Here is a 26,102-nt window from a genome sequence, read left to right as displayed (position 1 = left end):
AATAGAATATGCGATCAATGTCTGACCGGCGAGGTTGAAACAGAAATGCATTTCCTCCTAAAATGCGAAAAATTCAACACATCAAGAAACATATTATTCAACAAGCTAAGCCAAACAACCCCAGATTTCAAGGAATTGGATGACCTGTCAAAATTGAGATTAGTCCTGGGAGAAGGAGACAGACCATACCTTGGGGCCAAATATGTAACAACATGTCACAACCTGAGGACTGTTTAAAAGTAAGACTATTTAAAATTAATATTGTTAAAAGTAATATTATATGTACCCAACAAATGTCAAATCGATTGACACCTACAGAATGTTGGAAAACTGTACCTTTTTGCTATGTAAGCTTTGGCAATATGGTTCTCTGTAAACTTTCATGCCAATAAAGCATTTGAATTGGAATTGGAATTGGATTAGTACACAACTGGGGACTATAACAAGCAGTAATTCCCTTGTTGCTATGGTGGACTATATTTCAACCGCTACCAACGAATTACCCAGTTGCATAAACCCCTTCGCCTGGCTGAACCAAACGAAGCTCCCCCCTCGGAATAGCCCAAAAACTTCACTTCTGAGAGACTATGCTTACCCCCACACGCGGTCGGTTTCGATCGCTCTGCTCGTTGGCTTCTCTGGTACTTCTTGTTAGTTCAATCTTGTAGGAGCAGGGAACGAGAGAGAGAGAGAGAGAGTGGTGGGAAAGAGTCTGGCCTAGAAATTGAGTAGCCTTAGCGCCACATTTGAGGCGCAAGAGGGCCTAGCGCCGGAGTTATGGCCAGTTGGGAAATTGAGTGGGGCCCTTCCGTCGGCGTTAAGCCGGTAGCGCTGCGCCGGCACCGATGACGTCATCGGTGTGCGCAGCGTCCCGGTTGCCATGCCGATGGGCCCCAGCGCCGAAATTCAGTTGCGGCCGCCTCGCCCGTGGCAGCCGCAACTAAGACTCTGGCAACCGAGTCTTCCCCGAGTTAGCGCCGGCGCATTAAGGTCGCGCGGTGGCCGGCCGCTTTCCCGTCGGCTGCCTGCCCGCACCTCCCTCCCCGGACTCCTCCACCCCCCCCCCGCGGAACAGATGCGTCTGGCCTGCAAGCCCGGCACTTGTCCGAGGTGCCGGGCTCATTTTTTCAATATTTGAACGGACAGCGGGCGGGTGCAGGCAGCTCCTCCTTAACTGAAGGAGGAGGCCTGCACTTCCCCAGCCTGCCGCACCGCATCGGGTGCCGCAGCGCCGGATTAGCGCCGCAATTCGGCACTCAGCGCCCATTGGGAGGCGCTCACGCCCGCCAGTAGCGCCGGCAGCCGTCTGGGCGCGGCGCTACTGAATTTTTGGCGCGCGCAAGGGAATTAGCGCCGGCGCTAAATTTCCGGCGCTAAAGCCCTGGCGCGGCGTCAACTCAATTTCTAGGCCTCTATCTTTATAGTAGTCCCTGGCCTAGAAATTCAGTTGGCGCCGCGCCAGGGCTTTAGTGCCGGAAAGTTAGTGCCGGCGCTACGTCCTCCTGCGCGCGCCAAAAATTCAGTAGTGCCGCGCCCAAACGGCTGCCGGCGCTACTGAAGGGTGTTTGCGCCTAAAAATGGGCGCTACCTGCCGCTTTGCGGCGCTATTCCGGCGCTGCGGCGCCCGATGCGGTGCGGCAGGCTCGGGAAGTGCAGGCCTCCTCCTTCAGTTAAGGAGGAGCTGCCTGCACCCGCCCGCTGGCCGGTAAACTCATCAGAAAAATGAGCCCGGCACCTCGGGGAAGTGCCGGGCTCGCAGCCCGGAAGCATCTGTTCCACGGGGGGGGGGTGGAGGAGTCCGGGGAGGGAGGTGCGGGCAGGCGGCCGGCGGGAAAGCGGCCGGCCGCCGCGCGACCTTAAGGCACAGGCGCTAACTGATGTAAGACTCTGTTGCCAGAGTCTTAGTTGCGGCTGCCACGGGCGAGGCGGCCGCAACTGAATTTCGGCGCTGGGGCCCGTCGGCATGGCAGCCGGGATGCTGCGCACACCGATGATGTCATCGGTGCCGGCGCAGCGCAACCGGTCTACCGCCGATTCTAGGGCCCCAGGGAATTTCTAAACTGGCCATAACTCCGGCGCTAGGCCCTCTAGCGCCTCAAATGCGGCGCTAAGGCTACTCAATTTCTAGGCCCCTATCTTTTCCCGCCAATCTTTAAAATCCATTTGTTCTGAGCACTCTGGTGCTTAATCTGTGATGAGTCATCCTCAGACCCATGCGTATTGGATTAATGGCCCTAAGTCTGGGACATATCTTTCGGTCTTTGTGTTGGCAAAAAAAACTGGCTCCCTTTTGGCTGGCTGGGGCCAGTGGGTTCATTGTTCTGCTTCTCTTCTGAGATGAAGGTGAGAAGTGCTTTGTATATTAGAGTTGCTTTTCTAATCAAGTTCAATGGCCCCCTTCCTTTTTCCAGGACTGTCGGGTGAGTCCATACATACTGGATGACGGACAGTCCTTTTGTCACAGCCAACCACTATGCATTCTCTGGAGTTTTAACAAAACCAGTCTTTCACGTATCTGCACAGGGCATTCCCATAACAGGGAAAATACCCTCAGAAAAATCCCACAAAGTCCACAAAAATATTCTTGACTGAGTCCATTCTTCAGAGACTTTGCGATCTCTTCAGGAGACAGGCACTAAGGGAGTGAACAACGGTGATTAGTTGACTTTTTGTGCAATATGGCATGATATCATTTATAAATTTGGTTTGGACTGTTTATTTTGTGAAGGCTTTTATTTTTGCATTGTGGCCAAGCAGATACTGTGATGGTCAGTGACAGAGGGAAGGTAGGATGTGGGACTGTTGGTGAATGGGAAATAGGGGCTGCGGTTATTGGTACCACATTTGGATGAGTTATTCACGGACAGCTTGGGCAGAAAGGGACTGTCTAGGTTGCCTCTTCCTCTTCCTCCTCATGCTCCTGCTCCTCCTCTGCTCGCCATATAGCTGGTGGCAAGGGCTGTCCCCGCATGATAGCGAGTTTGTGCAGCATGCGGCAGACCACCACGAATCAGGACACCCACTCAGCCGAGTACTGTAGGGCTCCTCCAGTGAGGTCAAGGCAGCGGAAGCATTGTTTCAGCATACTAATGGTCTTTTCTATCACATTTCGTGTGGCAGCATGGCTCGCCTTGCATGCATGCTGCACATGAGTGCGTGGGTTGTGCAATGGAGTCATGAGCCATGTCATCAGTGGTATCCCTTGTCGCTCAGTAGCCACCCTTTGGTTTGTCGTGGTAGCTCAAATGCAGTTGGCACAGTCGACTTCCGCAGAATGACGCCATCATGGGGGAAAAATTCTGTATGGACCATTTTGGGGAGCTAACATCGCCTGGGCGCTAATTAGCGTGGCGTCCGCGAAATTCAGTTTTAGCGCCCCAAGAGGGAAGTGGAGCACTAAATCAAGCGCTACACACTTCTCTTAGGGCGCTAACATCAGGGAGCGGAGCGCTACCTCAGAGAGCTACTGAAGCTCAGGCGCTGTCTAGTACTCTGACAGACTGGTGATTTCCCGTTCTTAAAGGGGTGGGTCAATCATGCTGCACAGCCTCACTCTGATCATTGCTGCTTGTGACCTGGGCCTGCAAGGAGCTGCAAAATCTCATGGCTGATCAGAGGCCCAGGGAGCAAGCTCACCGGTTCAGCAACCAGGCATTGGAGGCTCTGGTTGCGATTGTGGAATGCCGACGGGCAGTGCTGTTCCCAGACACTGGCAAGAGGCCATTGACCCGGGAGTTCACAAGGATGTGGAGGGAGGTGGCCCAGTATGTCTCGGCCAGAAGTGTGGTCCACAGGACTCACACCCAGGGATGCAAGAAGTTCAACGACCTCACTCGGGAGGTCAGGGTGAGTAGATGCTTGAAATACCTCTACATGCCACCATCTCAACCTCACTCCGTGCACTGACGTTGTAAACCACCGCATCCCCAACACTCACCCACTAACTGTGCCCACCTACTAAAAGTGACATCCACATTTCACGCCTTGCATACATTCAACTAAGGTAGGCACATCTGCCAAACACATGGCTGCACAATCACTCACACGCTGTCCTTTTCCTTGCAGGCCAATCTTGCTAATAACAGGAGGGAGAAGCAACGCATGGGAGGAGGTCAGGCAGAGCTGCACCCCCTTACAGACCTGGAGGAGCAAGAGCACAGCAACATCGTGGCCCAGGTCGTCGACACTGTGGCAGTCGGGGAGGTCGACCCCCTTGGGGACAAAAACGGTATGTTCATCACCACTCCCTCTTCTCTCATACCACTTCCCCCTTGTAATGAAATCTGTTTGCCTTGATCCTGTATTCGTTTTGCACTCATGTATATTACCCTCCCCCACTGTGTATAGTTTCACTTCCTCTTTCCCGACTAACCTGGGAGGTTCCAGGTCTTGGCTCTTGGCTCCGCCTCTGACTTCTCTTACATAAAGATCCCAGGATCTGTATGACTCATTCCTGTGAAACAGTCGGCGTGTTGAGATGTTAGCTCTGATCTTAGTGATTAAAAGCCAACTTGCGTAAGTCATCGGATTTATTCGTTCATCCGGGACGCCACCTCTTACACGGAGGCCATCACTAACCCGAAGGCCCAATACCAGAGGCCGGTAAACGAAGTGTATGCCAGACATCTGCTGGCTACACGCAGGCAGCGACCAGAGGAATCAATGGACGATTTCTTACAGGGCCTAAAGGACCTGGTCCGGGACTGTAACTGCAAGGCCGTGACGGCCAACGCGTACTCTGACGAATTGGTCCGCAATTCCTTCATCACGGGCCTCAAATCGAATTATATCCAGCAGAGACTGCTGGAGAAGGAGGTCCTGGACTTAAAAAAGGCAGTGGCCACTGCGCGATCGCTGGATGTGGCCCAGAAAAACTCTGACTCTTACTCTTCCGGCCATGCGGCCCTCACCGCCTCGTGCGCGCCGAGGGGGCCGCTATCTTGGAATCAGCCATCTACCCCATCCAGGTCTCAGACCAGCTCTACGCCGCCGGAGTCCCCACGCAGAAGGTCACCCAGGAGTCCTACTACAGCGGTAATGTCTCGAGGCCCGAAATGCTACTTCTGCGGCCAGGCCAAGCACCCCAGACAACGATGCCCAGCGAAGGACGCTACATGCTTCAAATGTAAGAAAAAGGGGCATTTTAGCAAAGTCTGCAGGGGGAATCCGATTTCCAACTCCATCACCGCCTCATGCGTGCTGTGCGGGCCGCCATCTTGGGATCCGCCATCTTTTCCCGACTCAACGGCCGCCCAGGGCCCAACAGTGGCTTCGATCACGGTGGATCAATCCAGGCCACACCCGTTGACAAAATCCATGATGGACATACAGGTAAACGGGAATTTAATGAAATGTTTAATTGACTGTGGGAGTACCGAGAGTTTTATCCACCCTAGCCTGGTACGGCGGCACTCATTAACGGTAACCCCTGCACGGAGCAGAATTGCTATGGTTGCTAAGCCCCACACTTCAGACATTTTGGGCTACTGTGTGGTAACACTGACTGTAAAAGGCACGGACTACAAGGATTTTAAACTCCTCGTGATGCCAGAACTCTGTGTTAATGTAATCTTGGGCCTGGATTTCCAGTGCCACCACAAAAGTGTCACGCTAGCATATGGCGGGTCCCAGCCGCCACTCACAGTCTGTGGCCTATCAAACTTAAAAATCAGCCCGCCCTCTTTATTCGCTAATCTCGCTCCGAACTGTAGGCCCATAGTGACCAAAAGTAGACGGTACAGTCTGGAAGACAGACACTTTATCAAGGCGGAAGTGGACAGACTCCTGCGGGAAGGCATTATTGAATGCAGTACCAGCCCGTGGCGTGCCCAAGTAGTCATAGTTAAAAATAGCGAAAAGAAACGGATGGTAATTGACTACAGCCAGACTGTTAATATTTATACCCAGCTGGACGCCTACCCTTTACCCCGCATATCAGAAATGGTCAACCAGATTGCGCAATACCGAGTCTTCTCGACTATCGACCTCAAATCTGCGTATCACCAGCTCCCCATTAGAACGGAGGACCGCCCATACACCGCCTTCGAGGCGAACGGGCACCTCTACCATTTTCTCAGAGTGCCCTTCGGGGTAGCAAATGGGGTCTCGGTCTTCCAACGTGAGATGGACCGCATGGTTGACGAGAATAAACTACAAGCTACCTACCCCTATCTGGACAATGTCACTATCTGCGGGCACAACCAGCAAGACCACGATCTAAATCTTGCGAGATTTTTAAAAACTGCCCTAAAGCTGAATCTAACCTACAACGAAGACAAATGTGTCTTCAACACAACCCATCTCTGTGTCCTCGGCTGTGTGGTGGAAGATGGGGTAATTGGACCGGACCCTGACCGATTACGCCCCCTAAAGGAACTGCCCCTGCCACACAATCCCAAAGCTTTAAAAAGGTGCCTGGGATTTTTTTCGTATTATGCCCAATGGGTGCCCAATTACTCTGATAAGGCCCGACCCCTCATTAAATCGACATCCTTCCCACTATCAGCTAAACTCGGGAGGCTTTCACCAGTATTAAACAGGACATTGAAAGGGCTGCAGTGTGTGCAGTGGACGAATGCATTCCCTTTCAAGTCGAAAGCGATGCGTCAGACTTTGCCTTAGCTGCGACTCTCAGTCAGGCTGGGAGACCTGTGGCCTTCTTCTCCCGAACCCTTCAGGGACCTGAAATCAGGCACTCTTCTGTCGAGAAGGAGGCACAGGCTATAGTGGAGGCAGTGCGGCACTGGAGACACTACCTAGCCGGCAAACGTTTCACCCTGCTCACCGACCAGCGGTCGGTGGCTTTCATGTTTAATAACAAACAAAGGGGGAAAATCAAGAATGACAAAATACTTAGGTGGAGGATCGAACTATCCACGTTCGACTATGATATTATGTACAGGCCGGGAGCCTTTAATGAACCCCCAGACGCCCTATCGCGGGGAATGTGTGCCAGCATTCATACGGACAAATTACAGGGTCTCCACAACGACCTCTGTCACCCAGGGGTCACCCGACTATACCATTTTATAAAGTCCCGCAATCTGCCCCACTCCATCGAGGAGGTCAGGGCAATGATCAGAGCCTGCCGCATCTGTGCGGAATGCAAGCCTCGTTTCTACAGGCCTGACTGTGCACACCTTATCAAAGCCACACGGCCATTCGAGCGCCTAAGCCTGGACTTCAAGGGACCCCTTCCCTCTGCCGACCGTAACGTATACTTCCTCAGTATCATTGATGAATATTCCCGCTTCCCCTTCGCCATTCCCTGCCCAGACATGACCAGTGCCACAGTCATCCAGTGTCTCTGTAATCTATTCTGCATGTTTGGCATGCCGAACTACATACACAGCGATAGGGGGACGTCATTCATGAGTGACGAGCTGCGCCAGTTCTTGCTCTCGAAGGGGATAGCCACTAGCAGAACCACTAGCTACAACCCCCGGGGTAATGGGCAAGTGGAAAGGGAGAATGCTACTGTTTGGAAGGCTGTCACGTTAGCCTTAAAGTCAAAAGGCCTTCCGACCTCCCGCTGGCAGGAAGTCCTCCCAGACGTGCTCCACTCCATAAGGTCTCTGTTATGTACTGCCACTAACGCTACCCCTCACGAAAAGATGTTTGTTTTCCCCCGGAAATCCACCTCGGGCATATCTCTACCCACGTGGCTGACGTCTCCGGGGACAGTACTATTGCGGAAGCACGTGAGAGGCCATAAAATGGACCCCCTTGTGGAAAAGGTACAGCTCCTCCATGCAAACCCTCAGTACGCCTATATCGAATACTCTGACGGGTGAGAGGACACTGTTTCCATAAAGGACCTCACTCCCTCGGGGAGCGGAGAGAACGATGGGAGACTACCCGATGAAGACCTACACTACAAAGAGACAGGACGCCCAGAGGTATCAATACCCAACTTTAACCTGGAGGACACTGCAGATAACCTGGAAGACACTGCAGAGGCCCGGACAGCGGAGGAACCAGAATCCACTCCCCTAGAGGCACCCCAACTGGCTTTGCGCCGATCACTGAGAACTGCAAAACCTCCTGACAGACTCACTTATACCAACTTTTAAGAAACATCACCCCGATGGACTAAATCTATAGAAGGGGTGAATGTAATGAAATCTGTTTGCCTTGATCCTGTATTCGTTTTGCACTCATGTATATTACCCTCCCCCACTGTGTATAGTTTCACTTCCTCTTTCCCGACTAACCTGGGAGGTTCCAGGTCTTGGCTCTTGGCTCCGCCCCTGACTTCTCTTACATAAAGATCCCAGGATCTGTATGACTCATTCCTGTGAACCAGTCGGCGTGTTGAGATGTTAGCTCTGATCTTAGTGATTAAAAACCAACTTGTTTAAGTCTATAACTTCTAGTTTTGTGGTTATTGAAGGCCCATCACCCCTCATAACACAAGCCCTTCCCACTCTCCATCTAAGTATAGTCTCCATTCCTTGCTCCCTTCCTGCTCCCCTCCCCTGATGTTAACCCCACTCTTGTGCCTTTATGCTTTCAGATAATTGGCTACCAGCTGACCAGCCTGTCCCTCAGCCTCCCAGTGGCTGCGACGCAGGAGAAGAGGAGGAACAACAACCTAAAGCCTCACTACCGGTGTCTCCCATCCAATAATAGGGCCATGCGGTCACTGCAGGGGGGCTTAGGAAATGGCTCTGATGTGGGTGAAGCTCCGTGACCCAGCAGGCTGCAGCATCGCCATGGGGAAAGGGAAAATCGGGGGACATCTCCCCGGAGGGTGAGTGCGCGAGTTTTGCTGCACAGGACTCAGATGAGGACCTCGATGTGGCGGCGTTGACCACACGGGTGATGGGCATGCACACTGAGCTCATGGGTGTAATGGCAAGGGTGCTCGAGAGCATGGATGCACTGGCTAGGAGCGTGGAGGAGTCCACCTCCAACATTGCACTCATGTCTGCGCAAACCATTGAGTCCATCCTTGGCAGTTTTGCAAATATGGTTGCCTCGCAGAGACACCATGGGGACCCAGACCTCATGCCATGTGTCATGGGTGAGGTGGCACAGCTGTTGCAGCACAGACCGAAGCAACGGAACGGCTTAGTGCTGTAATGGAGTCAATGGTTGGTGGCATCCAATCTCAGCCTGCTCTAATGCAAGCTTGACGCAAGCTCTGACTGCTGCCATCATCACTGGGTCACCCACAGTCCAGCGCGGATCTCACGGTGCCACAGCAGGCCAGCAATCTGTGTTTGAGCAGATTGCTCCAGATGCTAAGGTTCTGCCCCGGGGGGGTGGCAGTGTGTCAGTCGAGCAGGAAGGTGCTGTCCTCTCTCAGGATGACAGCATTCCTGCTCCCACCGCTGCCACTCCGCCATTACACTGGAAGGAGCCCAACGCATAAAAGTTCATCGCCACGGTCACCTCCACAGCTGCTGGCAAAGCGGTCCTTGCCCTGCTCTGCAGTTGGAGTTGTGGCTGCCGCAGGTGGCAGATTTTAGTAATGACTTCCTTAGTGAAGTGCAGACGTCTCACACATTGTTCTTTGCTGAGGTTCAGGTAGGAGAATTGCTCCCTTAACATCCTGGGCAGATATAGAAACATAGAAGATAACAGCAGGAGTAGGCCATTCGGCCCCTCGAGCCTGCTCCGCCATTCAATGCGATCATGGCTAATCATCCAAATTCAGTACCCGGTCCCTGCTTTATCCCCATATCCCTTGATCCCTTTAGCCTTAAGAAATATATCCAACTCCTTCTTGAATATATTTAATGTATTGGCCTCTACTGTCTTCTGTGGTAGAGAATTCCACAGGTTCACCACTCTCTGGATGAAGAAATGCCTCCTCATTTCTGTCCTAAATGGCCTATCCCTTATCCTTAGACTGTGACCCATGGTTCTGGACTCCCCGACCATCGGGAACATCCTTCCTGCATCTAGCCTGTCCAGTCCTGTCAGAATTTTATACGCTTCAGTGAGATCCCCTCTCATTCTTCTAAACTCCAGCGAGTACAAGTCCAATCGACCCAATCTCTCCTCATACGTCATTCCTGCCATCCCAGGTTCAGCCTGGTGAATCTTCGCTGAACTCCTTCAATGGCAAGAACATCCTTCCTCAGATAAGGCGACCAAAACTGCACACAATACTCAAGATGTGGTCTCACCAAGGCCCTGTACAACTGCAGCAAGACATCCTTGTTCCTGTACTTAAACCCTCTCGCTACGAAGGCCAACATACCATTTGCCTTCTTAACCGCCTGCTGCACCTGCATGCTTACCTTCAGCGACTAGCGCACAAGGACACCCAGATCTCGTTGCACTTCCCCTTCTCCAAATCTATTGCCATTCAGATAATAATCTGCCTTCCTGTTTTTGCCACCAAAGTGGATAACCTCACATTTATCCACGTTATATTGCATCTGCCATGCTTCTGCCCAATCACCCAACCTGTCCAAATCATCCTGTAGTTTCTCGGCATCCTCCTCACAGCACACACGCCCACCCAGCTTTGTGTTGTCTGCAAATTTGGAGATATTACATCTAGTTCCCTTGTCTAGGTTATTAATATATATTGTGAATAGCTGGGGCCCAAGGACCGATCCCTGCGGTACCCCACTAGTCACTGCTCGCCACTCGGAAAAAGACCCGTTTATTCCAACTCTTTGCTTTCTGTCTGCCAACCAGTTCTCTATCCAAGTCAATACCTTGCCCCCAATCCCATGTGCCTTAACTTTACACGCTAATCTCTTATGCGGGACCTTATCAAAAGCCTTCTGAAAGTCCAAATACACTACATCTACTGGTTCTCCCTTATCTATTTTACCAGTTACATCCTCAAAAAATTCCAGTAGATTAGTCAAGCACGATTTCCCTTTTGTAAATCCATGTGGTCTCCTGCTGTGAGCCTTTTTTCCCCCTCCTCCTCCTCCCTCTTCCAGCAGCTTGTCCTGCTCTTTGTGGCCTCTGTTCATTCTCCAAGTCATGCTACATTCCAAGAGGACTGCCTACTACCTGCACCCATGTCTGCCAACAAATGGTTTGTGCAGAAGCCTTGAAGTCAGCAAAAAGTCCTTCAGCACCTGCCACACCACTCCCTGTGGAGTTTAGCAACTTGAAACAATTATGGAAAGCACCAAATACTTGTAGAATTGTAACAACAGCCAGAAGAAATCAACCAGCAACTAACCTGTAAGTAGTTGATAGTCCCTTTAAATAGCACTGGTGTTTGTCTTTCCTCCTGCTGAACGCGCGTTCAGCTGTGCGAGGTTAAGAGAGGGCATTGGAGGGAGCATTGACTTCCAAAATGGCACTGCTTGGATCAAATCAGCGTTGTACACTGATTGACGTCATGATCTGCCTGATCTGCATAATTTTGGTGGAAGTGCAACAAGACCTGAGTGTCCTTGTGCACCAGTCGCTGAAGGTAAGCATGCAGGTGCAGCAGATGGTTAAGAAGGCAAATGGTATGTTGGCCTTCATAGCGAGTACAGGAGCAAGGATGTCTTGCTGCAGTTGTACAGGGCCTTGGTGAGACCACACCTTGAGTATTGTGTGCAGTTTTGGTTGCATTATCTGAGGAAGGATGTTCTTGCCATGGAGGGAGTGCAGCGAAGATTCACCAGACTGATACCTGGGATGGCAGGAATGACGTATGAAGAGAGATTGGGTCAATTAGGCTTATATTCGCTAGAGTTTAGAAGAATGAGAGGGGATCTCATTGAAACTTATAAAATTCTAACAGGACTAGACAGACTAGATGCAGGAAGGAAATTCCCGATGGGGGGGGGGGGGGGGGAGTCCAGAACCAGAGGTCACAGTCTAAGGATAAGGGGTAAGCCATTTAGGACAGAGATGAGGAGGGATTTCTTCACCCAGAGAGCGGTGAACCTGTGAAATTCTCTACCACAGAAGGCAGTTGAGGCCAACTTATTAAATATATTCAAGAAGGAGTTAGATATATTTCTTAAGGCTAAAGGGATCAAGGGATATGGGGAGAAAAGCAGGGACAGGGTACTGAATTTGGATGATCAGCCATGATCTTATTAAAAGGCGGAACAGGCTCAAGGGGCCGAATAGCCTACTCCTGCTCCTATCTTCTATGTTTCTATGTTCACTGTGCACGCTAACGCCTGCACTAATATGCTGTCCGGCATGATTCATCCCGCAAGTGTGCGCGTGCACCGTGGACACCATTTTGGAGCTTTAAGGGTGCTCATGGCACACAAAAAACAGCCGCTAACGAGCTCAATTTCTCGCCCGTTGTTCCTAAGCAGGTCACATATGTGAAGCCCAATTACTTAGCCTACTCCATAAGCCAGCTTCATTATTTACTCCTTCATACTCGAACTCAAATAAAACTATGTTGCACAACAGTGATTATTAAGTCATGTTTCAAGCCTTGATACGAATAAATTACCCAAAGATGGAAAGCGAAGGCTTGGAAACTTAATTTCAGAAATATTTTTCCTATGATTTTTGTCACAGCCTCGTAGACCTACATAATGTTTGCCCAGGTGGATATCCAGCTGTGAACTGTGCATGTCACCCTTTTCCTCCCCATGAGAATAAATCAGGAATGTCACAGCTACTCATACAATTTTGTAAACAGCCTGTACTCATTAAAAATTTATAAGTAGAGAAGGTCGAATGTGCCCGTAAGTAACCCACTTTTCCTTTAATTTTGCATGACAAATTCATTTCATGCATTAGCTTTTGAAGCCATGATTGTAACCTAATTCTGAGTGATCTTGACGTTGTCCTTTTCAAACCCTGCGATTTAACCTCATTGATGCTCCACGGTTTTGTACGCAACCCATCCAAATAGTCTTCCTTCGAAGGGTGCCCTTTTCTTTGATAAGTGAAAACCCTGCAGAATTTAGGAAGATCAAGTGATAAAGGTTGCAGAGTGCAGCTGCACATAGGAGCACTGAGGCACTATACCATCTGATGGTGGGACTGATAATTATGCTCAGTCACTCACACACTAAATTCGTAACCTTTGACGTGCCAGCAAGGGGAGGTTTCGAGCAGGACAAGCACTTTGCCATGGAAAAGGAGAAAAAAAGAAGAAAAATTCATAGTTAATGGATATAAAATTTATCATTTGGTTAATTTTAATACATTTCAATTTACTTCTCACCCCATTTAAATGTTGCATGAGATTTATAAACACTTGTGCATTTATATGAAATGCATCAATAGATTAAAATATCAAGAGTGGCACAGCACAGATGACCATTGTACTTCACAGATACAGCAGCACAAATAAAAAGAATGCAAGTTAGTTCATAGGTATTTTTACTAGTTTAAAAAACATCTCTCCTATTTCCCTTTCCTCAACCTGGGCTGCCTTTAGAATATTATTGAGCAGCCCTGGTCACTTCCTTGTCCTCTGGTTTATCATATAGGAAAGAGAAATGGGGGTGGGGGGAGCAATGTTTATAAAACAAAAAAAAACTATGCATTCATTAAAGTGGGGATGTTAAAGTGGAGGAAGGGGTTTTGGGGTAGCGGAAGGCAGTTGCTGTGTTTTTGGGGTTCTCTGTCACCATAGTACAGTGTGAAGGGTTAGTTGTGTGAGTGTTGCTTTAAGAGGATGAAGAATGTGCTAATGCCCAGGGTCTGCATGGAACAAAAGGGAGAGGTGTGCAGATTGTTGCTTTGTCTGACCTGCTGAGGATGTGGAACTTGTTTGCACCATTTTTGTGCAATCTTGGGGGTGAGGGATTTGGCAGTCACTGCCAGTGCCACCTCCTCCAGGTGGCAGGAATGATAATTCTGGGTGACTGGGTGTGCCCACACCCAGGAGTCTGTTTGTCCTGCCTTCAATACCCTCCAGGAGGCCTTGGAAGTCTGAAGAAGGGAAATAGTGCATTCTTCTCCTCTAGCTGGGCGCCATGCTTTGTGGCCTTCCTGGCACAGAAGGCACTTGACTGTTCATAACTCTGTCCCGGTGTAATAAAAATATTGATAAGACATGCAGTGAAGTAATTTGAGAGAGAAATGATAGATCCAAGCAGTTTTCCTGCCTTGCCTTCTTGTCCCCCAATGTTCTGCTGCAGAGTGCAGACTAGAATATAAGAAATAGGAGCAGGAGTCGGCCATTCGGCCCCTTGAGCCTGCTCCGCCATGCAATAAGATCATGGCTGATCTGATCTTGGCCTCAACTCTACTTTCCTGCCCACTCCCAATAACCCTTGATTCCCCTGTTTTTCAAAAATCTGTCTATCTCCGCCTTGAATATATTCAATGACTCAGCCTCCACAGCTCTCTGGGGTAGAGAACTCCAAAGATTCACGACCCTCTGAGAGAAGAAATTCCTGCTCATTTCCGTTTTAAATGGGTGCCCCCTTATTCTGAAACTCTGCCCCCTAGTTCTAGATTCCCCCACAAGGGGAAACATCCTCTCTGCATCTACCCTGTCAAGCCCCCTCAGAATCTTATATGTTTCAATAAGATCACCTCTCATTCTTCTAAACTCCAATGAGTGCAGGCCCAACCTGCTCAACCTTTCCTCATAAGACAACCCCTTCAACTCAGGAATCAACCTAGTGAACCTTCTCTGAACTGCCTCCAATGCAAGTATATCCTTCCTTAAATAAGGAGACCAAAACTGTATGCAGTACTCCAGGTGTGGTCTCACCAACGCCCTGTACAGTTGTAGCAAGACTTCCCTACTTTTATACTCCATCCCCCTTGCAATAAAGGCCAATATTCCATTTGCCTTCCTAAGTACTTGCTGTACCTGCATGCTAACATTTTGTGTTTCATGTACAAGGGCACCCAGATCCTTCTGTACCACAGCATGCTGTAGTCTCTCTCCATTTAAATAATATTTTGCTTTTTTATTTTTCCTACCAAAGTGGATAACCTCACATTTTCCCACATTATACTCCACCTGCCAAATGTTTGCACACTCACTTAACCTATCTATATCCCTTTGCAGACTCTTTGTGTACTCCTCACAATTTGCTTTCCCACCTATTATAGTGTCCGCGTACCAATAACACACGGACTGCAGGAGAACGGTAATAACAGGTGTTTACTGAACAGAGGGTATGCTGGAACTGAAAGTACAGAAGACTGCTACGGCTTTATATACAGGTGTGGTCACCGCCGGTACTACAGTATAAAAGCAGTTCTCTCTTTAAGGTACATACACAACAATTCCTCCCCTTTTAGATAAACAGTACATAACATTCATTTAACAATTAAATAATAACTAATTACAATTACAATTTTCTCTGTACTATATACATCAGCTGAAAGTAATCATTTATAAATTCAGTCTTTGAGGAGGCTTCCTGATCCTGTCTGGATAGCGCCTTTCTCGAGTATCCTGTTCTTGCGGCGGAGTCGATTCTGGCTCATTGTCATTGGTTGGTTCGTCAGCTTCCAATACCACTGATTCTGAGGTAGACGCAATCTGTACTTCGGGTTCATCACCAGGTGCACATGCTCGTGGTATGGGTTTGACTTGTTCCTGTGACTCTAGAATCTGGTCAGCATGGCGTCTCACGATGCTCTCTCCAATGTCCACTGTGTACATTAGAGGTCCCTGCTGTGTGCATATCGTTCCTGGCTGCCATTTTTCTGTTCGGTAATCGTGGGCCAAGACTGGTTGCCCTATCTTGAAGCTCCTGGTTGGCTTCTCATTGATGTGCTGGAATTGCTTATCCTCAACATCCCGTCTTATGTTTGGTTTGAGCAAGTCCAGGCGACATCTTAACCTTCGGTTAAAGAACATCATGGCTGGAGCTTGGTTGGTGACTGCATGTGTCGCATTCCGGTATGCAAACAAGAAACTATCCACCTTGTGTTGCAGTGGTATGTTGTTGTTATACATCGCATTTATTGCTTTTTTAAAGGTCTGAACAAACCTCTCAGCCAATCCATTTGTGGCTGGATGATATGGGGCAGATGTGTAATGCTTTTCCCCATTATTCCTCAAAAACCTCCGGAAATCCTCGGACACAAACTGTGGTCCATTGTCGGAGCAAATCTGTTCTGGCAAGCCATTCCTGGCAAAGATGGTCCGTAGGACTGCAATAGTTTTCTCTGTGGTGGTGGAGGACATTTTAATGACCTCTGGACATTTTGAATGTGCATCCACGGCGATTAAAAACATTGAGTCCATAAATGGACCAGCAAAATCAATGTGTACCCGTTGCCATGGAGATGAGGGCCACTCCCATGGGTGTAGCGGGGCCTGTGGTGGAGCGTTTTGGACTTTCTGTCATCCTGTGCATCTTTTGGTCATTTCCTCGATTTCTTTATCAATTCCCGGCCACCACACAAACGCCCTGGCTAGGCTCTTCATTTTTACCCCTCCCAGATGACCCTCATGAAGCTCATTGAACACTCTACCTCTCAGCTTGGGTGGAATTACCACTTGGGATCCACACATCAAGGTCTCCCGGCACACTGACAGCTGTTCTCTCCTTGGCGAGAATGCTGGCAACAGTGAGTCGCCATGTGCTGGCCATCCCTTCACCGTCAAATCATAGACCCGAGAGAGTGTCGGGTCATTCCGGGTTTCCTCCTCTATACTTGAGTTTGTAACAGGTAGACATTCGACTGTGGTCGAATGAAATATCTCAACAGGGTCCACTGCAGGTGCTTCCTCCACCGTAGGCAGCGGCAGGCGCGACAGCCCATCAGCGTCTCCATGCTGTTTCGTACCCTTATACTCGATGTCGTATTGATGTGCCCCTAGAAAAAGGGACCAACTTTGCAGCCGTTGCGCCGTCATCACCGGAACACCCTTCTTTGGGTTAAAAATGGAGTCAAGAGGCTGGTGATCAGTCAGTAAGGTGAATTTCTGCCCGTGCAGATAGTGATTGAACTTCTTCACCCCCACACCAGGCTGAGGGCCTCCCTGCCAATCTGGGCGTAGTTATGCTCGGCTGAGGTTAACGAGCGCGACACAAAGGCTATTGGCCTCTCTGAACCATCAAGGAATTTGTGCGACAGCACCGCTCCAATGCCGTAGGGAGACGCATCACATGCCAACCGAATCGGTAGTGTTGGATTGTAGTGGGCCAATACTTCTTTTGAAGTGATTAGGCATTTACATTTCTGAAAGGCACGCTTACACTCATCACTCCATTTCCATGCTACTCCAGTTTGCAGCAGCGCGTTCAGTGGGTGCAGAATTGTAGACAAATTTGGCAAGAACTTATGGTAGTAGTTCACCAACCCGAGGAACGACCTCAGTTGCGACACATTTTCCGGTGCTGGAGCCTTGACTACAGCCTCAATCTTGTCTGGCGACTTATGTAACCCCTCTTCATCAATCGCGTGGCCACAATACGAGATTTGTTTCCTGAAAAACTCACATTTGGGGCGGTTGGCTCGTAGCCCATATTCTTGTAATCCAGTGAGCATCTGCTCCAGGTTGGCAAGGTGTTCACTGTCATTTTTGCCCGTAACCAGGATATCGTCCAAATAACACTGGGTCCCCGGGATCCCTTGCAGGACTTGTTCCATCACCCTCGGCCAAATAGCCGGAGCTGATGCTACCCCGAATACCAGTCGGTTGTACTGGTAAAGGCCTTTGTGAGTGTTTATCGTGAGGTATTTTCGAGATGCTTCTTCTACCTCCATTTGTAGATACGCTTGGGCCAGATCAATCTTTGTAAAGCTTTTCCCTCCAGATAGTGAGACGAAAATATCTTCTATCTGCGGAAGTGGATATTGTACTGTGTGCAGGACTGGGTTCACAGTTACCTTGAAGTCCCCACAGATGCGAACCTTCTTCGGCTCCCCAGGCGTGCTGCTCAATGATTTCTTCATTACAGGAACGATGGGTGTGGCCCACTCGCTCCAGTCCACCTTGGACAGCACACCCGAATGCTCCAGACTCTGCAGCTCTGCCTCGACGGCTGGGCGGATCACATACGGTACCGGTCTGGCCTTAAAAAATTTTGGGTTTGCGTTCTCTTCAATTTTTATCATTGCCGTTACACCTTTTAGAGTCCCAAGTCCTTGCTGGAACACCTCCTTCACGTCAGTTAGAATTTTTGACAGTCGTCCAGGTGTGACGTCGTCATCCTTTTTGTCAGCCACAGTTAGTGCCTGAATGGAATGCCAATCCAATTGTATTTTTCGGATCCATTCACGTCCCAATAATGGTGGTCCTCCATCTTGTAGTATATATAGATACAGTTTCTGTGTTTCCTTGCCGTTGTATTTAACGGGCACCCTTATTTTTCCTCTGGGGTAGACTTTTTGCCCCGTATATGTCTTCAAGACAATGGATGTGTCGTTCAAGGGTATGTGTGAGAATAGCCGCTCGTAGTCTCGTCGATTCATGACTGTTAGGGCTGATCCTGTGTCCAATTCCATCTTTACTTGGGACCCTGCTATCATGAGGGTGACCCAAATGGTTCGGTGATCCTCCTTTGCGATCACGTTGTGTAACTTTAGACAACTTAGTCTCCTGCTCCCGGAGTCATTATCACTCTTCTGATCTTCTGAACTACTGTCCGTCATCTTTTGTACTTTCTTGTACTTTTCCTTAGTAGTTCTTTTAGTGTTGGTTTTCTTTCCCGACCTGCAGACTCGTGCTATGTATCCCACTTTTCCACATTGCCTGCATACTTTGGCCTAGAAATTGAGTTGGCGCTGCGCCAGGGCTTCAGCGCTGGAAATTTAGCGCCGGCGCTAAGTCCCCCTGCGCGCGCCAAGAATTCAGTAGCGCCGCGCCCAGACGGCTGCCGGCGCTACTGGCGGGCGTGAGCGCCTCCCAATGGGCACTGACTGCCGCATTGCGGCGCTAATCTGGCGCTGCGGGACCCGATGCGGTGCGGCAGGCTGGGGAAGTGCAGGCCTCCTCCTTCAGTTAAGGAGGAGCTGCCTGCACCCGCCCGCTGTCCGTTCAAATATTGAAAAAAATGAGCCCGGCACCTCGGACAAGTGCCGGGCTTGCAGGCCAGACGCATCTGTTCCGCGGGGGGCGGTGGAGGAGTCCGGGGAGGGAGGTGCGGGCAGGCGGCCGGCGGGAAAGCGGCCGGCCGCCGCGCGACCTTAATGCGCCGGCGCTAACTCGGGGAAGACTCGGTTGAAAAAATCTTAGTTGCGGCTGCCACGGGCGAGGCGGCCGCAACTCAATTTCGGCGCTGGGGCCCGTCACCATGGCAACCGGGACGCTGCGCACACCGATGATGTCATCGGTGCCGGCGCAGCGCAACCGATGTAACGCCGACGGAAGAGCCCCACTGAATTTTCAAACTGGCCATAACTGCGGCGCTAGGCCCTCCAGCGCCCCAAATGGGGCGCTAAGCCTACTGAATTTTCAGCCCCTGGTCTTTAAACCAGCAATCCTTCTGGTCATGGGTTGTTCTGCCGCAGCGATAGCACTTTTCTGCTCCATATGCCATTTCATTGGTGCTATATTCTTGCGGTTTCTGTTGTATTTCCGCAGCTCCCCGTGCTGCTACTTCGTAGGATACTGCCATGCTGAAAGCCTTTTCTAGCGTAGGGTCCTTTTCCGAAAGTAGTCATTTCTGGGTTCCTTCACTCTGGAGCCTGCAGACAAACTTATCCCTTAAGGTATCTGCCAGTCCTGCTCCGAACTGGCAGTGTTTCGATAATTTGCGTAGTTCCGTAAGATAGTCAGCATTACTCTCATCTTTGTGCTGGTTTCTTTTATGGAACTTGAATCTTTCTGCTATCAGCAGCGGTGTAGGGTTTAGATGTTCCTGTAAGATATTGACAATCTCTTCAAAGCTTTTCTCCATTGATTTAGCTGGGGTAATTAAATTCCGCAATAGGCCGTACGTTCTCGCGCCCATCAAATTCAATAATACCGACGCCTTCTTTTCATCGGCCACCTCATTTGCCTTGCAGTACACTTCAATTCTTTCCACATACGTGGTCCAGTCTTCTATTTCGTTGTCGAAAGCAGTGATGCTGCCACTCTTCGGCATCTTGGGTGGTTTAAAATGGCGCCTCCCGCCCTTTTCCTTCTTCCCCAATGGATTAAAATGGCGCCTCCCGCGCTTTTCCTTCTTCCCCCTGCTGCCAATGCTGCTCCTAGCATTTTAAATAGTAATGGCGGCGCCCTGCGGCTGCTGCGCGTCTCTCTTTTGTTAATTAATTTTCTTAGTTTTATTCTTCTTCGACGCTGTCCACTGCGCGTCTCTTTTCCTTCCCCCTTTTTTATTTTCTTTAACGCTGCCCGGCTCTTGAGCACCGATTGCGCCCTGTGCGCTCCACCCTCTCTCTCTCTTTACCTTCCCGACGACGCTGCACAGCCCCCTTGCAGAGCCACTCGATCGAGCTCTAGCCCGCCGCAGTCCGGAAGGGTCAGCGCACTACCTGCTACCAGCACGATTTGCTGTAACACCTTGACTGGAGAGCCAAGCCCAGCTCTCCACAGCTTCCCCTGCGATTCTCTGAACTCCGTTGGATCACTGGGCGGTTGCCCACGGTCGACGCCCGTTGCTCTGGCTTCGACCTCCAAGAAGCTTCTTTTCAGGGATGGATCCCCGTGAGGTGATGCAGTACTGCAGGTGAGTTTGAACCTGCTCGTCGCCACTGCAGTGTCCGCGTACCAATAACACACGGACTGCAGGAGAACGGTAATAACAGGTGTTTACTGAACAGAGGGTATGCTGGAACTGAAAGTACAGAAGCCTGCTACGGCTTTTTATACAGGTGTGGTCACTGCCGGTACTACAGTATAAAAGCAGTTCTCTCTTAAAGGTACATACACAACACCTATCTTTGTATCGTCAGCAAATTTCACAACAGTACACTCGGTCCCTTCATCCAAGTCATTAATATAGATTGTAAATAGTTGTGGCCCCAGCACTGATCCCTGTGGCATTCCACTAGTTACAGTTTGCCAACCTGAAAATGACCTATTTATTCCGAGTCCCTGTTTTCTATCAGTTAGCCTATCCTCTATCCAGTCTAATATATTGGCCCAGAAATTCGGGCCGGGACTTCCCACGGGTGTAAGCCCCCGACGTGCACTTACCTTGCACGCCAGCTGTTGAGCTGTGGGCCCCCGTGGAATTCCGATCCAGGGCCTGCTCCAGCTGCCGGCGCGCAGTGCTTGCATATCCCAGTGGCGCAGTCAGTTCGATGCATCCCCTGGGATCACGTGGGCCATGGGGAGCCAATCGGAGCAGGGAATGCCCATTCATCGACCTGTCAAAACTTATAAATACCACGGGCCCCAAAACATCACTAAATCTTCAAATAAATTTTTAAAAAACATCACATTTTTTAAATAAACTATAAATTACATGAAATAACTATTTTAAACAATAATTTACATTTTTGAAAAAAATAATTTTATTTTCTAACGGGGCTAAAAGTAAACTTACCTTGTTTTAAAGTATTTAAAAATAATAAACATGTGGAAAAACTGTTTTATTTTAATTAATTCACCACTTACCTTGTAAAAACCAGGCCTTACGCCTGCTTTTTATATATGTAACTTCTGGAGACTTACCCTCCTGGGAAAACCTGGGAAAAAAACGTAAGTTCGATGCGCACGTGCAGCCTCTCCTGCGCAACCTTTCCTGCGCACGCGTTCGACCTCTGAACCCCTTCGTTCAGGGGAATGGGAGTGCCGGTTTCCCGCGCATGCGCAGTGCATGCAGGAAACCGGCACTTCCATTGGGCTTACGGGTGAGAACCCCATGCGTACTCACCCGTGGAGACCCGAAGTTCTTGGCCAATACCCCTAACACCGTGAACTCTTATCTTATGCAGTAACCTTTTATGCAGCACCTTATCGAATGCCTTCTGGAAATCCAAACACTCCACATCCACTGGTTCCCCCTTATCCACCCTGCTCGTTACATCCTCAAAGAACTCTAGTAAATTTGTCAAGCATGAATTCCCTTTCATAAATCCATGTTGACTCTGCTTGATTGTATTATGATTTTCTAAATGTCCTGCTATTACTTCCTTATAATGGTTTCCAGCATTTTCCCAATGACAGATGTTAGGCTAACTGGCCTATAGTGTCCTGCTTTCTGTCGCCCTCCTTTCTTGAATAGGGGAGTTACATTTGCGGTTTTCCAATCCGCTGGGACTTCTCCAGAATCCAGGGAATTTTGGTAGATTACAACCAATGCAGCCACTTCTTTTAAAACCCGAGGATGCAGGCCTTTAGAACCATTAGTTTGCCTAGTACTTTTTCTCTCGTGATAGTGATTGTTTTAAGTTACCTCCTCCCTACAGCCCCTTGATTATCAATTATTATTGAAATGCTTTTAGTGTCTTCTACCGTGAAGACTGATACAAAATATTTGTTCAAAGTCTCTGCCATTTCCCTGTTTCCCATTATTAATTCCCCACTCTCATCTTCTAAGGGACCAACATTTACTTTAGCTACTCTCTTCCTTTTTATATACCTGTAGAAGCTCTTACTGTCTGTTTTTATATTTTTAGCTAGTTTACTCTCATAATCTATCTTCTCCCTCTTTACTATTTTTTTAGTCATCCTTTGCTGGTTTCTAAAATTTCCCAATCCTCTGGCCTACCACTAATCTTTGCTACATTGTATGCCTTTTCCTTCAATTTGATACCATCCTTAACTTCCGTAGTTAGCCACAGATGGTTCATCCTTCTTGTACAGTCTTTTTTTCTCACTGGAATAAACCTTTGCTGAGAGTTATGAAATATCTCCTTAAATGTCTGCCACTGCTTCTCTACCATCTTACCTTTTAATCTATTTTCCTAGTATATTTTGGCCAACTCTGTCTTCATACCTTTGTAATTGCCTTTATTTAAGTTTAGGACACTAATTTCAGACACAGGTTTTTCACCCTCAAACTGAATTTGAAACTTAATCATGCTATGATCAATCTTCCCTAGAGAATCCTTTACAATGAGATCACTAAACAGTACATTTGAAAGGCTACACAGAAGTTCCCTGCAATTCAGCTGCTTGGACCAGTTTTACACTGGTTATAGGCTGAAGCTTGCATTAAGAGAAATGCAAACAAGCTTCCCCAGGGAACTTTTGTGTATCTTCCTCTAAAGGCCAAAAGGTGGAAATTCATTGGTGTCTGGTTTCGGGCACAAATGCAACAATGCGGCTGCAATGTGCACCCGAACTGGGAGGCCTGAGGCCGGCCCGAAATTTGGCCCAGGACCTTATCGAAGTAATGTGGGTGAGCTACATCGAGCTGCCACCGCCTGTCACGCCTCCACAGGCAGCTCGCACTTTTACATCAACCAACTTCAGGCTGTCTGCCTCACCGGCAGTGGCCTCAAGTAAGTCCTGGGGGGGGGGGGGGTCGGATGTGTGGATAGTGGGAGGGGGGCTGATCGCGGCTGTCAGCAGTACTGTGGAGCTAGAGAGAGAACTCCTGCTCCCCCTAGCTTCACAGGAAGGTTTTGTAAATTTACCTTGAGTTGGCAACCGTTGCTTCGGCTATAGCTTGCCTTGCTCATCACTACACAATTTCTGTGAGGTGTTGTAAACCAGGCATTAGGCCCCTCATTTTCATATGTAAGAGACCTAACAGCGACTTTAGGTGGCCACCAAGGACGCCTGAAAAATGGCCCGACCCATGGGACGCAAGACATCGGTGCCCGAAATTGGGCCACATTGCGTCCGTTTTATGCCTGTCTAACAGACGCACCTAGATCCAATTTCTACCCCTAGCATGGATCTTTTTTTTTTTAAGTTGTAACAGCAGTGTAAATCACATTGAGGAAATTCAGGGCTTTTGTTTCTCATTACATCACTGTATTGTGATTTGATTTCTGTGAAATCTAAATAATGAAATCTCATTACCAAAAATGCCAAATCTGTAAGAACATAAGAAATAAGAGCAGGAGTAGGCCATACGTCCCCTCGAGCCTGCTCCGCTTTTAATACAATCATGGCTGATCATCTACCTCAACTCCACTTCCCACTCGCTCTCCATATCCTTTGATTCCCCTGGAGTCCAAAAATCTATCTATCTCAGCCTTGAATATACTCAAAGACTCAGCACTCACAGCCCTCTGGGGAAGAGAATTCCAAAGATTCATAACCCTCTGAGTGAAGAAATTCCTCCTCATCTCAGTCTTAAATGGCCTATCCCTTATCCTGAGACTATGCCCCCAAGTTCAAGGCACTCCAGCCAGGGGAAACAACCTCTCAGCATCTACCCTGTCAATCCCCGTCAGAATCTTGTATGTTTTAATGAGATCACCTCTCATCCTTCTAAACGCCAGAGAGTATAGGCCCATTCTACACAATCTCTCATCATAGGACAGCACATTTATCCCAGAAATCAATCTAGTTAACCTTCGTTGCACCGCCTCATAGAACATAGAAGATAGGAGCAGGAGTAGGCCATTCGGCCCCTCGAGCCTGCTCCGCCATTCAATGAGATCATGGCTGATCATCCAAGTTCAGTACCCTGTCCCTGCTTTCTCCCCATATCTCTTCATCCCTTTAGCCCTAAGAAATATATCTCACTCCTTCTTGAATATATTTAATGAAGTGGCCACAACTGCCTTCTGTGGTAGAAAATTCCACAGGTTCACCACTCTCTGGGTGAAGAAATTCCTCCTCATCTCTGTCCTAAATGGCTTACCCCTTATCCTTAGACTGTGACCCCTGGTTCGGGACTCCCCGGCCATCGGGAACATCCTTCCTGCATCTAGTACTGTCTAGTCCTGTTAGAATTTTATAAGTTTCAATGAGATCCTCTCTCATTCTTCTAAACTCCATCGGGTATAAGCCCAATCGACCCAATCTCTCCTCATACGTCATTCCTGCCATCCCAGGTATCAGTCTGGTGAATCTTCGCTGCACTCCCTCCATGGCAAGATCATCATTCCTCAGATAAGGCGACCAAAACTGCACACAATACTCAAGATGTGGTCTCACCAAGGCCCTGTACAACTGCAGCAAGACATCCTTGTTCCTGTACTCGAATCCTCTCGCTACGAAGGCCAACATACCATTTGCCTTCTTAACCGCCTGCTGCACCTGCATGCTTACCTTCAGCGACTGGTGCACAAGGACACCCAGGTCTTGTTGCACTTCCCCTTCTCCCAATCTATTGCCATTCAGATAATAATCTGCCTTCCTGTTTTTGCCACTAAAGTGGATAACCTTGCATGTATCCACATTAAACTGCATCTGCCATGCATCTGCCCAATCACCGAACCTGTCGAAATCATACTGGAGTTTCTCGGCATCATCCTCACAGCACACACGCCCACCCAGCTTTGTGTCATCTGCAAACTTGGAGGTATAACATCTAGTTCCCTTGTCTAGATCATTAATATATATTGTGAATAGCTGGGGTCCTAGGACCGATCCCTGCGGTACACCACTAGTCACTGCCTGCCACTCGGAAAAAGACCCGTTTATTCCAACTCTTTGCTTCCTGTCTGCCAACCAGTTCTCTATCCAAGTCAGTACCTTGCCCCCAATCCCATATGCCTTAACTTTACATGCTAATCTCTAATGTGGGACCTTATCGAAAGCCTTCTGAAAGTCCAAATACACCACATCCACTGGTTCTCCCTTATCTATTTTACCAGTTACATCCTCCAAAAATTCCAGTAGATTTACCTTTTGTAAATCCATGTTGACTTTCCCGATCCTGTCACTGTTTTCCAAGTGCTCTGCTATTACATCTTTTATAATAGAGTAGCATTTTCCCCACTACCGATGTCAGGCTTACCTCTCTACCACCTTTTTTGAATAGTGGGGTAACATTAGCTACCCTCCAATCCATGGGAACTGTTCCAGAATCTATAGAATTTTGGAAGATGACCAGCAATGCATCTACTATTTCTAGGGCCACTTCTTTAAGTACCCTAGGATGTAGATTATCAGGCCCTGGGGATTTATCGGCCTTCAATCCCGTCAATTTCCCTAACATCATTTCCCTACAAATACTGATTTTTTTCAGTTCCTCCCTCTCATTAGACCCTATGTTCCCCGACATCTCTGGGAGGTTATTTGTGTCCTCCTTTGTGAAGACGGAACCAAAGTATGTATTTAATTGATCTGCCATTTCTTTGTTCCCCATTATAAATTCCCCTGATTCTGACTGCAAGGGACCTGCGCTTGACTTCACCAATCTTTTTCTCTTCACATATCTATAGAAGCTTTTACAGTCAGTTTTTATGTTCCCTGCAAGCTTACTCTCATA

Source organism: Somniosus microcephalus, chromosome 6, assembly GCF_052327205.1.
Source record: "Somniosus microcephalus isolate GS21.2 chromosome 6, FLI_Smic_1.0, whole genome shotgun sequence".
Lineage (NCBI taxonomy): Eukaryota > Metazoa > Chordata > Chondrichthyes > Squaliformes > Somniosidae > Somniosus > Somniosus microcephalus.
The sequence above is the reverse complement of the archived record's forward strand: the minus strand, read 5'-3'. Positions refer to the sequence as shown.